The 15,793-nt window shown below is 37.8% G+C and overlaps 1 long non-coding RNA gene across 1 annotated transcript in view; it reads left to right on the top strand.

Annotated features, from left to right (window-relative positions):
* The first annotated feature begins 843 nt into the window (after positions 1 to 843).
* Positions 844 to 15,793, top strand: part of LOC138727089 (uncharacterized) — a 130,308-nt gene continuing 115,358 nt past the window's right edge. Inside the window, exon 1 of the long non-coding RNA XR_011338521.1 lies at positions 844 to 910. This is a non-coding gene — a long non-coding RNA (uncharacterized lncRNA). The remainder of the gene's footprint in view (positions 911 to 15,793) is intronic.

The following is a 15,793-nucleotide window of genomic DNA, read 5'->3' as shown; positions in this document are numbered from 1 at the left end:
GAGATGCAGCATGGTAAAATTTGGCTGCTCAAGTATTTTTTTCGATAAGGATGTAGTTCTGATTATCAGTATTATTTTTTGGTAATAAAACATACTATGGAAACACGCATCTAGTGAAAAATTGCAGGGTTTTTGCAGTTTCTGGCAGCTCTTCGGCAGATATTTTATTTACTTGCTAACATGTTCAACATGTGAAACATATTAAGCTGTTTATGAAAATATTTTTAGTTAGGTAGCCAAGTGGTTACAAAATTGACCAGAAAGGGCTTTTATGTGGGGAGCTTACTGGTCTAGTCCTCATTTCTTGTCCAACAGCTAAACGTTCTGAATGATAATAGGAGTCTCAGATGAAATATTTTGAAGAAGAAAAGGAAAAACCCCAAAACATTTTCAGCAGTGAAACAAACCATTTCCTGACTGCCAGTAGATGTCATTCTATCTCTATTTTAATGCCAGTTCCTGCTGCTCTCATGATATTTTTCCAAATCGTACATTGCAGGTAGGAATAAGGGGAAACATTTATGTTTCACTTTCTTCTGATTAATGCACAAGTTTATGTCTTTCTTTTCATTAATGTAAGGTGTCAGAGTGTGAAATTGGAACTTTTTGATGCAACTGAGGCTGATAAGCTATTGTCTTTCAGCCACTCATCCATTAATACTGTTTTATTTATTAGTTTGTACGATGAATTTGTATGCTTTGCACTGTGCTTGGTTTTCCTTTCTTTTTTTTCTTTACTCCTTTTTCCTTTCTGAGCAGGTTTGCTTGATTCTGTACCTGTAGTTCTTTTCTTGTCACTCTTCAAGATATCAAGGCCACATACAAGAAGAGGGTTGTAACCCTGGGGAGACACATGGTCTGCTGCCCAGAATCACACAAGAGAATGATCTGACGCCACATGGAAAGAGAGGTTTGATATTTGTTTTCTAAATAACCATATTATTAACTAGAACCCAAACACAGAGCTCTCCTGACAGATGTAGCAAATGCAAAAACTTTAATTGACAATAAGGATTTTGCCTTCTCGCTAAGCTAACCAATTTGAAATTAGCCTTTTCATTTCTGTCTACAAATAGAGAGTGAATGTCATGAGGGATAGTGTGGGCAGAGGAGCAGAACGTTCAGGCTATGAGGAGACTGAACTACACTACCTTTTTAATGCTCACAACAGCATGTTTATAGTGCAAGCAGGAGGAAACCAGACAAGCAATTAATTCCATAGCTGGAGTAGTTCAAGGCCCAGGACTATCAGGCTGATGGTTTTAAAACTACTGAACTATTGGTTTTGCTTCTCCATAGAATCTCTAGGTTGGGAAAGGCCACCAGGATCATCGAGTCCAACCATTCCTGTCAACCATTAAACCTAGCCCCTCAGCACCTCATCCAGTTGCCTTTTAAACACGTCCAGGGAAGGTGACTCAGTCACCTCCCTGGGCAGCCTGTTCCAGTGCCCAATGACCCTTTCCATGAAATTTTTTTTCTGATGCCCAGTCTGAACCTCCCATGGCAGAGCTTGAGGCCATTGCCCGTTATCCTGTCCCCTGTCACTTGGGAGAAGAGCCCAGCACCCTCCTCTCTACAACGTCCTTTCAGGTAGTTGTAGAGAGCAATGAGGTCACCCCTCAGCCTCCTCTTCTCCAGGCTAAACAACTCCAGCTCCCTCAGCTGCTCCTTGTAAGACTCATTCTCCAGCCCCTTCACGAGCTTTGTTGCTCTTCTCTGGACTCGCTCCAGAGCCTCAACATCCTTCTTGTGGTGAGGGGCCCAGAACTGAACACAGGATTTGAGGAGCGGTCTTACCAGTGCTGAGTACAGAGGGAGGATAACCTCCCTGGACCTGCTGGTCACGCCGTTTCTGATCCAAGCCAAGATGCCATTGGCCTTCTTGGCCACCTGGGCACACTGCTGGCTCATGTTTGGCTGTCAACCAACACCCCCAGGTCCTTCTCCTCTGTGCAAAGCCATAATTTTTTGGTTGCCATCCTTTCACCTGATCCTGTTCTGTCATGTGAGGACCCGATGTGTTTTGTTAGCCATTGAGTTAATGCACTTCAAAGTGCATTAATCATGCTTCAGCACAGAACTTGTGATCTGTGGTCCTAGAGGAGCAGTGAATCTAGCCCTTACTGCGTCAGAGCTGAAATACCTGATTTTCTGCAGAATCAATAGCAAGCACATGAACAGACGTAAAACAGGCCTAATAGATGCATTTTAAGATGGGAGAATCTTAATTGGCTTTATAAAACTAAGGTTTTAAATAAGGGTGGAAGTATATCAGGACTAAAAAAATCATCGCAAAGATAAATTACTTAAAGCTTTTTGTCTCACCCTTTTCTCAAAGGGCTTACAATATATTATACATTACCTTTGAACACAAAATATTAGTCTAAATTGTGCTCTTAGTATCTTGGCTTGCGTCTCATCTGTGCTATTGCAGTTTCTCTCCTGGCAGTCATTGAAGCGTAATGAGGTGGGTGGTGGTGGCAGGAATTAATCTTCTGGGTGCTCAGAAGGAATTCAGTGCTCTGTGTGTGTTCTCGGTAATATATGCAGGGTGTGACAGTTACAGATTGCTGGTTTGGGTTTGACTCTTCCTATTGCACTTAGGGCTCTATGACAACCCATGCTATTTTCCTGCATGCATTAGTGCCACACTAATATCACACCAGTACCATACCCTTACTAGAATGAATGTGATACAACAGAGTTGCATTTCTTCTGGAGCTTGGAGTTGTGATCCTAAGTGATTTTTCATCATTGTGAACTACCATCTCAAGCAAATCAGGGATTAAAGATAATATGAATAGGGACACAGAATCCATTAAATGGCAAGTGTTCATGCTACTGTGCAACTTATTAGCATATTAATTATATTAATGCTAAAAAATCACTGTGAAATGCTACTGCAGTGGCAGAAGGAGGAAAAGTAATAAATCCCTGTTCAGCAAGTGACACAAAAACATGGAAAAGTGTGACTGATAATGATAGTGACCAGCAAAATGTCTGTGTAGTGAAGAATCTCACAGTGTTGGTACTGTTTGCATAGCTGAGAAAATCAGTTATATAAGCAAGCAAAGCAAACACTAGTGACTTCTGCCTAAAGAGGAACAAACAAATAAAGGAGCTAAATGCGATAGCGAAGCTAAAATGAACTGAAGAAAATAAGGATACTATGAATAGAAGGAAACAAGTGCTAGTCAGTTTAAATCTATCTTGTACAGCTACAAGGAAGAACATGGAAACAAATCACTCGTGACCTGACAAGGAAATAAGAAAAAGGCTCAGAAAATAGGGGTTGTGCCAAAGGTTCTGAAGGACCAAATATGTTAGAACTCAGTTGGTTGGACAGAGGGCAAAGCTTTTGTTGTTTTGCGGTACACATCTGTATACCTTTTACTGAATTCTGTGCACCTTTACTCACAGCACCAAAAATAATGAAATTGCACTTTACCTTTTAAGCTGTGACTCACTCCACTGAAGGGTCATTGCCCAGACAGTCAGGGTATGCCCGGCAGACAGAGGATACCAAAAGGGAATAGAAATTTACATCATGTCTGTGTCATGAGAAAGGAAAATGTAAAGATCCCGGCTTCTCAGGGGGATGCTAATAGGGATCCTTTTTGATAGGAATGGTTGGACTCGATGATCCGGTGGGTCTCTTCCAACCTGGTTATTCTATGATTCTATGATTCTATGATTCAATCTGTTCCAAAAGAACATTATTCAGAATTTATACTTGGATGTGGTCTGTGACTGACAAAATCTTTAGTACTGAGTATGTCTACTCATCGGCAGGAGTATGCTGTATCCTATTGCTGCAGGGATTTAAAAAAAGGCTGAAGGAGGAAAAGGTTGAGAAGAGTAAGGAAAGGTCTGCAAGGTGCAAAGCAAAGAAGAGGAGCCTCTTATAATTTCCTAATTCCTCGTCTTTTTTCATCCACATAAATTATGCCATGCAACATTGAGTTTGTGTGTAAACTCGGGGGTAAGGGAAGATATGCAGGTATTTTTGCTTGCTTTAATTTGTCACTTAACTCGTTAAAAAAGCAGGATAAATTGGATTTACAAACAGGCACAGTCTGACTGTGATGGTATTGGAGCGTTCTTCTGTGAAAAAATATAAGAACTAGGTGCTTAGAGAGAGGACGACTCTTCGTCTGCTTTTTCACAAAACTGTGAATCTGGCAGCTCAGCAGGCCCCTTCCTTTTCATGTTGCCCCTCCTGCATTTCCCTATTCCTGTAAGGACAATCAGGACAGCTATGTTAAAGGTGCATCCGCTCCACATATCTATAGGTCTTCTCAGTCTGAAATGCTTAAAAGGGAAGACCTGCAGTTGGCCTCTTCAGAAAGCTGTTTTTCTGCAGAATCTGCATGATAGGGGTTCCTCTTACTTCTGAGGAGGGGCATATTTAAGGAGGAAACGTATGTCGTCAACTGTGGGCACTGTGGTGACAGAGTAGGTTGCTAGAAGGGACAGATTCCTCATTCCAGTTTACTCAATGAAAGCCTAAACCAGGCACTACATCTTAACTACCACTGGTTTTGTTTGTGTGTTTCTTCTGTCTCTTCATTCAAAGATTACGTTTTTGGAATAAGTGGTCTTCCCTGATAACAATACTTGTCTAGCAATACAGTGGTGCCTAGCTTCATATGGTCTAATGTAACTCTTTACCAAATGCACATAACTAAAAAGGGGAGCTACTCATATTTAAATGTTTTACTATTTATTTCGTTAATATTTATTAACAAACAAGGAAATTTTGTATGTTTCTTCTGTGTTGGGTTTTAGCTTTTTATGATGCATTAGAATTATAAATTCAATAGGCAAAAAGTACACGATTTCTGGGGTAAGTAACTTGCTGGTTTTTTATTTAGAATTTAAATGTTGTGAAATATTTAACTTTCAAATACTAAAATTGCTGTATTTCATTTATTGGGAAAATATAAAGAATAAGCAGTTGAGGCTCTGATTTTGTTTGTTTCTTAAATAATTTTAAAGCTGACTGGTAATTCGTTAGTTATGTTTTGCAGGATTTATACCAAAAATATCAGTTGCAATAAACAGGTTTTGTACTGCCCATTTCTTTTTTTAAGGAGAAATACCGTAGCCTTCCAGGTTTCTTTCACGTTTTAGCTATGTTTTTTGCTATGTATAGGTAATGTGAAGAAATGACACCATTTACATGCTCAATTAAAATAAAAGTGGAAAAAAAAACCCATTTAAAATTAGCTGTCTTCTAGTCTTAGTCACAGGCTAATTGTGAGTACAAGAACATTCTGTACACAATGAGATACCTGTAAAGGACCAGTAGCTTTTTAAAATGACTGTGCTTGGAATAAGCAAAAGAAAGGTCACACTTGAGATAATAAATATTCATGTAATTAGGTTATGTGCAGCTACACAGAATACAATAGCATCAATCACCATAAGTGATTGGAGTGTTTTCATCAAATTCAGTGACGAAAGAGAGATGAAGAATATTGCCAAATGGAATATGTTCTTTGAATATCCCATGGTAGCTCTTAAAAGCATCTGTTGGGATCATTTAAATGTGCTTGCCAAACCGTTGCTTTCCTCTTGCCTGTTGTATAATGCAGCACTCCTTGGCAAAGCATGGCTAAAGCTGCTCCCATTCAGCTGCTTTTGACACCCTTTTGGTATTAGAAAAGATATTTGTACATGGCGGCATAATACAATAGAGAACTAGACTGCTTTTTTCCTTATAGGAACAAGTTAGAGAGAAGAATTGTGTTTTCCTGAAGAGAAGTACTTGGGGGTCCTAATGATTGGGAAATTCAGCATGAGCTGGCATAAGCCAACCGTATCCTGGGCTGCATCACAAAAAGTGTGGCCAGCAGGTAGAGGGAGGTGATGTTACCCCTCTGCTCCGCTCTGTGAGACTTCACCTGGAGCACTGTGTACAGTTATTGGCACAGGAAGGACATGGATCTGTTAGAGCGAGTCCAGAGGAGGGTCATGGAGATTATCAGAAGGGTGTAGTATCTTCCTTATAAGGACCAGCAGAAAGTGTTTGGAATTGTTTAGCTGAGAGAAAGAAGACTCAGCAAAGTAGGCATAACGTTCTAGTACTTAAAGGGGGCCTACAGGAAAGCTGGGGAGGGGCTCTATGAAGGAGTGCAGGTAGGACAAGGAGGAACAGTTTTAAGCTGGAAGAGAGGAGATTTACATTAGACAGATAGTAAGAACTTTTTTCTGTGAGAGTGGTGAGGCACTGAAACAGGCTCCCCAGGGAAGTCGTGCATGTCCCATTCCTGGTGGTGTTCAAAGCCAGGCTAGATGAGTCTTTGAGCAACCTGATCCAGTGCAAGCTGTCCCCTCCCATGGCAGGGGGTTTGGAACTGGGTGATTTTTGAAGTCCCTTCCAACCCAACCCATTCTACAATTCTGTGATGCAATAGTCACACTTTTTCCCCCTGTGCACACAGTGATGATGCTACCTCTGTTCCTCCCCTTTGTTCATTTTTTTGTCAAGTGCAAGGCATTAGTGCTAGTATCTTGCCTAAGCTCCATTTTAAATTGTTACTTTCTGCTTTTTAAATTCCTTCTGAATTTTCAGCAGGATTCAGCACTAATCTTCATCTCTAGCCCTAAATCATTGTATGGTGTGTAACCGTGCACAGCAACATCTGTCCAAAAGATCTCTTGATTAGTAGTGATGTTGGATTCTAATGCTTATGTTACAAAATACAACATTATTATTCACCACATGTATTCATTTATCTTACACTGCATTACAGTAGTTTAAGCTGCAAGCCTAGCTCTGCAAGCAGGATACCTTGCAGGGAGATGGACAGTCCTGCAGGGCTCTCCTGACGTGTGCATTATCTGAGGGAAGAAGGTGATATTCAGCTCTTGGAGTGACAGGAGGTTTTGTTTTAAACAGCTAAGTTGCTTATCATCTTGCAATACAAGGTCGTAAATATTTTGTAGTAGAAAAAGTCCTGAACAAGGGGATTTGATGGACATGTTCAAACATGCCTAAAATACAGCAAATATGAGATACTTTGCATAAATATACAGCTGTTCCTTCTTGGAATTCAAAGAGGAGTGCTCTGTCCGAGGCAGTCTGCTGCAAGTGAACAGTACTACAGGAGTCATTACATTATTGGGTATGCAATGACTGTGTTAAAATCTGCACTAACAGGTAAAAGAAGTCTTGGGAATCTGGGACCAGCATCAATTCAAAAATTTTCTCATCAAAGACAATGAAATGTTTAAACAAGAGAGAAATTGTTCATATTCACCTATTATAAAGGCAATCATATTGCTTAATTTCATCTTATTCTACAGTGTGGCAATGTGAAAAAATTCTAGCTTCTGCTTCAAGATGAGAGACTGTTGACTTGGATGAAATCTTTAGCTACTTTTATTGATGAATATCAATCTAACTGTGTTGATTTCTAATTAGACTCAGATTACTGCTTCTTTCTTTGTTTTCTGCTCTCAGAAGTATGATTGAATTTAACAGCTTCAGTGATTAATTCTTTTCATCTAGTGCTTGTTTACTTCGTTAAAAGCAAAGCAGAATGAGAAACTGTGCAATAAATCAGCATGTATATTTATTTCAAAGACTACTTGTTCCTGCTTGGCTAAAACTAACAAAGCACAGAGTAACCTAAGGAGCAATGTATTTCTGTATTGTTCTCTTACTGAATTTTCATGAAGATTTCATGAAAAATGAATTGGAATCCCCCTGTTTCATCCTCAATAACTGCAGCAAGGGCTGTTGTTTCAGGGGACCAGAAAGTCCCCCTTATTTGTTAAGGAGATCAAATTTAGCCTCCTAAGAAAAAGTTTACCAGGGTGTTTACTCTTTTTTTTTTTTTCTGCCTTTCTTAATGAATCGGTTGGTTGATTTTGTTATGTTTTAGTTTGTTTTAACTAAATTTGTATTTTGTTTGCAGTTACATGTGTAATTACTATTTATTATTATTATTATTTTTAGAGTATCTTAAAAACAAAGAAACAATTTCTCAGGCAGGGAGTTTGATATTAGGATAGAAACCAAACCATCAGTTGTTACTTAATGGTATTTTGTGCCAATGGTATCCAGGTCACAGAAAAAAGCATAAGACTGAGTATTTCGAAATGTGTCTTACATGAGAAGCTTCACAGTAACACACAGAACTAGTAAACCCAACAAGATCTGTGTGGTGAGAGTACCACAAAATTTCAATAGGTGATGATGGATAAATAAAAATAATAATATATATAATTATTTATACTCATAAAGGGCATTTCCATCTCCACAACAGGGATGTAATAAATGCACTTGCAAAACTGGACAAAACAATGTGTATTGAAGAACTGAAAGTATGTCATGGTTAAGATCTCAAGTTCTGCAATATATCTGTTTTTTGGTATCTCAAGTTTCAGGTCTCTAACTGGAGAACTGAAGAAATGAGGACTTTGGACCTGTAATCAAACAGCTAAAATAAGTGGCTGATTTTAAGAGCTATTCATCATCCACTGGGCTTTTTTGAAGCTGTGTCCTCTATGCTAGTTTGCAATTTGTCAGCTTTACCTAACTCATCTCACATTTCTGCCAAGTCATAATGTCTCTATGTGGACCAATAGTTTAAAAATGACACAGGTGGTTCAAAAAAGTGCATAAGTAAATGTGAATGTGAGTTGTTAAGAAAGGAAAGTATTGTTGGACACAATAAGATGATGCCAGATGGAAAAAAGAGGTTGTTTGTCCATGAATGATGGAATCTTTCAGCACTATTTCAGAGTATGTAGCTATTTGTGGAGGTATCCTTATGGACTCTTCTTTCAAAAGGAATTAAGTAATTATCATGTCCCATTTCTAATGCACTGTTTACAAAAGAAAACTGCAGGAATGCAAACAGATTTACGAAGATGAAAAAATATTTTAAATCTGCTGCAAGAAAAAAAGAAAGTTTTTCATGTTTCCTGTATCTCCAAATGAGGAGATTTTTAAAGATATCTTTTTACTTTTGTATTGTTAATTTGTCCTTTCTGGTCGTTACCAATTCTACTAGCCACTGTTAGCAACTGCGATTGCCATTCTTAACTTTGTGTAAAACCTTTAGCTGTATTTGAAAAATGAGACAATATGTTCTCTCTCTCTCTAAAATCACTTCTCTCAGATTTTTATTTTTTTTTCTCAGCCACATAGGGGTCATTCAAAGTCAAATTCATGTGACCAGTCATTTTATTTTGTAATAAATGGGAGGAGAAACTTGGTAAGAGGAATGGAAAGATCCCATGCACGCACTAAACACAGGCCTGGAATATCATTTACCTAATTTTTAAGGGATTTCATCAGCAAAAATCACTCTGACATGCTTCCATTTGCTTATCTCTCTGTATCTAGCAGCGCATAGGCACCCTTCCCAAAAAGTCAAGTCTTCCCATTGGAGCATTCAAGACAGTGAACAGAATTTTTGTTAATGGACGCTTTGCACATTATTAATGTTATCTCCTACTTCCAGCAGCATAATGAAAATGTCTTTCCTCTCTCTTCTTCCTCTACTGTAGATAAACTTAACTGATTACTCGTTTGTGGTTATATCACTTTCTTGAATACTTGAACACATATATGTCTGAACTTATTTTTGGATGAGACAGCATGCTAGGAGAAAAAGTCTGGAGGTCAGTAATGGCAAAAGCATATTAATTTTCCTGAACTAGGTTTAAAGCTTATATTTCGGGAGAGTTTGATTATTTACCATGCTCAGGAGAGATACATTATATGAGCTAGTACCAAGGAAAATTAAAAATATTTTTTGTAGATGTTCACTTACCCAGTCTTTATGAATATCTATTTAAATAGATCTGTGTTTTGTTGAATGCTGTTACAGCTTCTGCTTTCTCATGACAGTAGTGTGCTAATGAGAGCTAGCTGCAGCTATGTTGTGGGGAAAGGAAAGGTTGGAGACAACATACTCTTCATCCTGTAGGTAATTTTAATGTGTGTAAGAATTAAAACAGCTTTAATCTAGAAATAAAAAAAGAAAAATAAAAATCCCTCAAACCTTTCTACTTAGCATCAAAGCTTCCAGGGGCACAAGAGAAAGAAGGCCCCTCCTACTTCACAGAAAGGTTCTAAAAACATTTCTTGGGGTTTTGCACACTGAGCTGTTATGAGTTCAAATGCCAGTGCTCTTAGTGCAGAGAAGATGAAAAGTATGCTGTGACTAGAATACTAAATGCGTTGTATTTTTGGCATCTTTAGATATGGCAGACATTTAAGAAATGAACACTGCCGAGGTCTAATTATTCCAAAATAATTACGGCTGCTGAATTTGAAGCTCAGGAAGTGTGAAGTGCATTCAAGAATTGCAGTTCCCTCGGGATGCGTTTAGCTCCCAATCACCACCCTTATAAGTTTTGCTTGGAGTTTTTTGATGCAAGAAAAGATGATGGGATTGACGTATAAAAACAGGTTTCATCTGAGTTGCAAGTTGTCACAGGCCGATTCACCTGAGCAGAAAACTGACCAATGAGTCAAGAATAGGGTCTGGTACAGAAAATTATAGAGAAATTTTAGTTATTTACTTGGAAAATGGGATACAGTATTTTGCAGTCCTGTAAACAGAAATGTATGTTAGTGATTGTGTTCACTCCTTGGCTTACACAACGCAAGAGCACGTTTTATGTAAGCCTGTGTTCTGCCTGTGTGAACTTCATATTGAACTCTACCTTTGTGCATAGTACTCTTGCTTAGATGCTTGTTATCTGTGTCTGCTGGAGTTTGCAAGCGCTCACCCTCTTGGTTTTGTTTATGGATTTTTGGGGGTGGAGGGGCGAGGTGTTAAAGTTGTTATCTTTTAGCAAATTCAAAATGCCAATCACAAAGCCTTCATGCACTGTTAAGAAGTTAGAAAGTGCAGTTATTACATAGGTGCAGAATCTTACTCCACATCTCTTACCTAGAGCAGGGAGACATCTGCAGCAGAACAAACAAGTAGTGTTCCTTATAAGAGGAGAAAAAAGAAACAACAGAGGAACTTACGGGATTTCAGAGACAGGGGAGTGGAGTTCCAGTTTGGGTCATTGCACTGGAAGTTCCCTGAATTTTTGCCCCTTGTTGCTAGCTTTGTCAAGTAGGTGTCATTTATTGTGTACTTAGAAAGCCTGAAGAAAAGTCTGCTACCTTCCTGGAAGTTAGACTATCTGGTGGCTGAGTTGCAAGACAAGATGTAGAAGCAGAGTAGGTCTGTGGTGGTTAGACAAAAATAATGAGAAATGTGGCAGGAAAGGATAATGATCTCCCTTATCTGTATTAGATTTCTCAGCTCTTAAAGATGTTTTCTATTGGCCAAACAAGACAATTTATCGGTCTTGAAACCTTATTAGAAAAAGCCTTCAGGGTTTTTTACTTGCTGCACGGTATTAATGTGTTTTAGAGCTGTTAAATATGTTAATTTTTAGTTATATTTAGGCTCCCAGAGTAGCCTATGCTTCTTAAAATCTGCATAGGTGCAAGGCAATAAATAAATACTTCTGGAATTCAGAAGACTTTAGAAATATGGTGACTCGGGATTAAATTCTACCCTAAGCTTTTTTTTCTGGGTGATAATTTAAACCTTAGTACAGAGCCTACAATGAAGCTCCGTGCACTCAGAGTCAAAGCCTGTCAAATTCATGAAGTGAGAATATGGATGCACTTCATAAATTTTGAAAGAGTGTAAATTATATGAAGTGTGTATGTGAATGGGTTTAATTTTTTTTTTTTTTTCCATATAAAGCCATGGTATGGCAAGCCTCTCCTCACACAAAGCTCCTGAACTTCATCTATGTTCTGAATAGAAGAACAAAGCCAAAGGGTATCTTTAGCAACTTAGCTGAATAGAAAAAGGAAAACACAGGGTTTGTGTATTAACACCAGGTGTTGAAACAGTGTTTGACTAGTCTTTTAAGTGTATTTGAAGAGAAGAGTAAGACCAATCTCTGGAAACATCAGTTGGCTAATTCAACTAGAGACCTTTTTAGAGAATACAGAAGTAGCATCTTATTGTTCATGTTCAGAAAATAATTCTATACATAAATTCTGTGAATATCCACTACAATCTAGTCATCCAGTCTAAGAAAGCCACTTTGGACTGTCTGAAATCGATAAATGAAATATAAATTGTAATCTGAACACATTGTGGAAAACTGGACTATTGATTTTTTTTTCTGTATTTTTTCCTTGTCTGATTAGGTGATAAAGGTCTGAATCCAGCAACTGCTGGAGTGATTCACTTGTATTGACAGCATTATTTTTGGCATGAAAGAGGTTATAGTCTTCTCTAGAGACTTGTTTTCACCTCTGTGTTTGTGATGCAACAGATGCACATTAGCTATTAAGAATCCTAGGTCTCTATCTGTGCCTCTGGAAGAAGCATGTTGGGAAACAAGGACTGGAAAAAAGCATCATAGATCAATAAATCACATTGCAGTTGTTATTTCATAAACTTCAGATCGGACTTTACGGTAGCTGGGTTTGTTGTTTTGTTTTTTTTTAACTTGGAAAATTATCCAGGAATGTCATCATCCTGATAGCTAAAAATCTAATTTCTAGCCTCAAAGAATTCAGTTTTTATGCATTTCTTCATCTACCTACTTTAACCTCTAGCTTAAATTATTCTTTTAAATCCTTGGTGTTTACCCTGAAGAGTATTTATAGAGAACGTTCAAATACTCGGATGAGCTTTTCTGTGTTTCTTCACATATAACAGTCTTTTCGTTCATCTGACAGTAACTTCTTTTTTTTGTGTGTGCATGTTTCAATCTCATTTAACTTTTAAAATATGAATAGCCACAGCTGCACTGAACATTCCAGATATTTTGACAAAGATTAATGTTTTCTAGTCTCTCCTGGAAATGCCTGGCTTGATTCTCTCTAGCTTCTCACTTACTTTTTTTGCACTTGCATCTCATTGGTTGCTCGTCCTGTGTCTGGTGACTAATATACCCAGTTTTTTTTCTGTGTGACATCTGCAATTGATGACCTCATAGCTTCTAGCAAAATTTCCTGTTATTAGTCCTCTAGTGAGCTGAAAGGTATTGAGAGCTGAATGTATAAGAGTTGATTCTGTCATGTTAGTGACCTAGATAATGTTCTTAATTTTGCTTGTAGCAACTTTGCGGAACTTCTCAGTTACTTTATTTGTAAATCTAAGGGGAAAAAGAGGGATTATAGCTGTCTGCTTTCTTAGCTGGGGATCAAGTCAGTAAATTGTGTTGTAAAGGAGTAAACTAAGAACTTGGAATTGCCAGAGCTGCAGCACAAAGAGAATTACTGAGAGAAAGACGTGTCACACCCCTATACACTTAAGTTGTACAAGATCCATGGCTCTTAAAAAACTTAGAAGTACTAGGAAGGAACTGAAAGCAACCGAGGCCTCTCTCAGAAATGGCCTCTTTACTTCGACAAAAAAGTATCTGTGCACCTTCTAAGCTTCAAGGAAATTTTAGAGTTTTAATTACTACAATTTATGAAATTTTATGATTAGAGACCAAATATTTTTAATTTTGTGTCTATATTCCAATGAAATATATGAAGATAAATAGAGAAATCCTCTGGATGCAGCCCTCAGTTGTCTGTTACTGTACCCTTTGAACTTGAGTAGAATGGAAGAAAAGCTGAACTGACGAATATTAATGAGTTTGGCTTCTACTCCTCTTGAATACTGGGAGACACAGCCAGCGAAGTAGAGAAAAAAAAAGGCAGCTGGTAGGCAGGAAAAATGATAAAAGCAATGAAAATGTGAGATCTATGAAAAAGCCATTCTGTATTTAGGTTAGATATTACGGGGTGTATCAGCAGGCACTTCCCATCCCCTTCAGCTGGGGCATCAGTGCAAATTCAGTCATGTTTCTACAAACTTCACCTGAGGCCTCTGTGAACTTTTCATTAGTTGAGAACTCCCTGTGCAGTGCTACACTAATGACTGTATCTGCCCTACAAGTTATGAACACAAGGGAGAATGATGATTGAACACTGTTCTTTTAACTTATTGTTGTTAGCTACCTTAATTCCCCAGAACATTATATCCTGCTACTTAGCAGGCATTTCTGCAGCGCTTTATATTAAAAAGACCTTCAGGTTATAATTTCAACAATAAAGTGCACAGCTGGGGGTGGGGGAATGATTGGCAACCAGACTAAGATTTGAGTGTTTGTTGGTTTGTTTGTTTTTTTATTAGAATTTTCAAGGTCAGAAACTTTTTTTTTTTTTTAAAGAGTAATACAGTATCTAAAGATTCTTAAGTTTTTACAGGAAGAAGGTGAAGGGCAGGTAGCTTCAGACACTGAACCTGACCAGCCTATTGCAAAAGATCCTGGAATGTATGATATAAACAGTAGGGAGTGGAAACGTGTTGAAGGGCTATTGATTTTAATTCTCTTCACTTTGTTAAAACTAAGATACAAAGGACTTTGTTAAAACTAAGATACAAAGGACTTTGTTGAATAGGTTGTATGTACTTTTCCAGCCAATCTGAAATGTTACACATTGCTTTCCAATGATGAAACCAGATAACTGTGCTTTTATCAACATCTCCTGTCTATACTGAAATAAACAGCCTACTCCATTTTCTCATGAGAGCAGGAAGAGCAGGCAAAAAGGCTTGTAACTTAGGAATTCTAACAATATAGTATTAAAATGCTGTTAAAGTTTGAGTGGGTATATATGTCTCAAAAATCTTCATCTACCATAAAGTTGTGATGGTGTTTTTTGTCTTCGGTGTACTGTCTCTTCTTCTTCATATTATTGTTAATTACCTTCATTACGTCTCCTTCCATTTTTTTTACAGACAATTTAAAGTTTCAGATCATTGCCCTTAATTTAGTTTCTGTGTTCTCTGAGGTTTTTCAGGTGAAATCACAGAGACGTGCCTCACAAACATTGTACAGTTTTGCGATAAGAATCGCTTTAGACAATTACGGTTTTTTCTACCTCCTTTTTTTTTCCTTTTCGCTATTTGTGAACTGACTGATACTTAGAAAAATGAAGGAATTTGTATAATGAAAGCAATGAGCAGTGCATTTACATATAGAGCTCTGGGACGGTTATTTTTGGTAGATAGAAAATATTTACTGGGAACTGAAGCATGCTTCATTAATAGACCTTGTGTCATTCAACAGTGTTGCACAGCAGATGAGAGCTGTAGAATCTGAGTTTCCATGTGAAAGAAGATTAAATATAAACTTAAGAAAATTACTAAGGAAACTGGCGCAAAGAGAGCATGGAGGCAGATTTCTCTTTCTCATCACTATTTTTTTGTATCCAGTTATGGTGCCCCCAGGATCCATCTCTGAGTGTGGTAAAAATGATGGGGAGACTGAAAGTGCAGGATGAAATAAATCTTGATGGATGGTTCCACGCTAAAATGCTGAAATGGTATAGAAGCCAAAGAGACAGCAACACAGAAGGCAAAGTGAAAGAAGACCAAGTATTTATGTCAATGTAAATAGAAATCACGAGCATTGAAATGAGATTAAATGAGTTGTGTAAAAAAAAAAAGACAGTGAAATGAATCAATCTCTGCATTTTCATAGTAATTAGAGAGGATATTCTTTAGTACATTTTTTAGAGAATAGTATGAAACCTTACGTGCTGCTTAGATTACAAACAGCAGCAGAGAGATCTGTATTGGAGAGACCGGTAGCAGAGCATTTGGAAGGGTGTGAAACTTTACTTATTAAGTGCTGATAGATGATACTCATAGTGATAGAAATGAAGATGGGAACAAATTATTTCTTGAGTATAGTAATTGTCCTTTCATCAGGATGAAGTTCTTTCCTGTGGTATGCA

This window comes from Phaenicophaeus curvirostris, chromosome 15 (assembly GCF_032191515.1).
Source record: "Phaenicophaeus curvirostris isolate KB17595 chromosome 15, BPBGC_Pcur_1.0, whole genome shotgun sequence".
Taxonomy (NCBI): Eukaryota; Metazoa; Chordata; class Aves; order Cuculiformes; family Cuculidae; genus Phaenicophaeus; species Phaenicophaeus curvirostris.
This window is presented reverse-complemented; position numbering and strand designations above follow the sequence as displayed.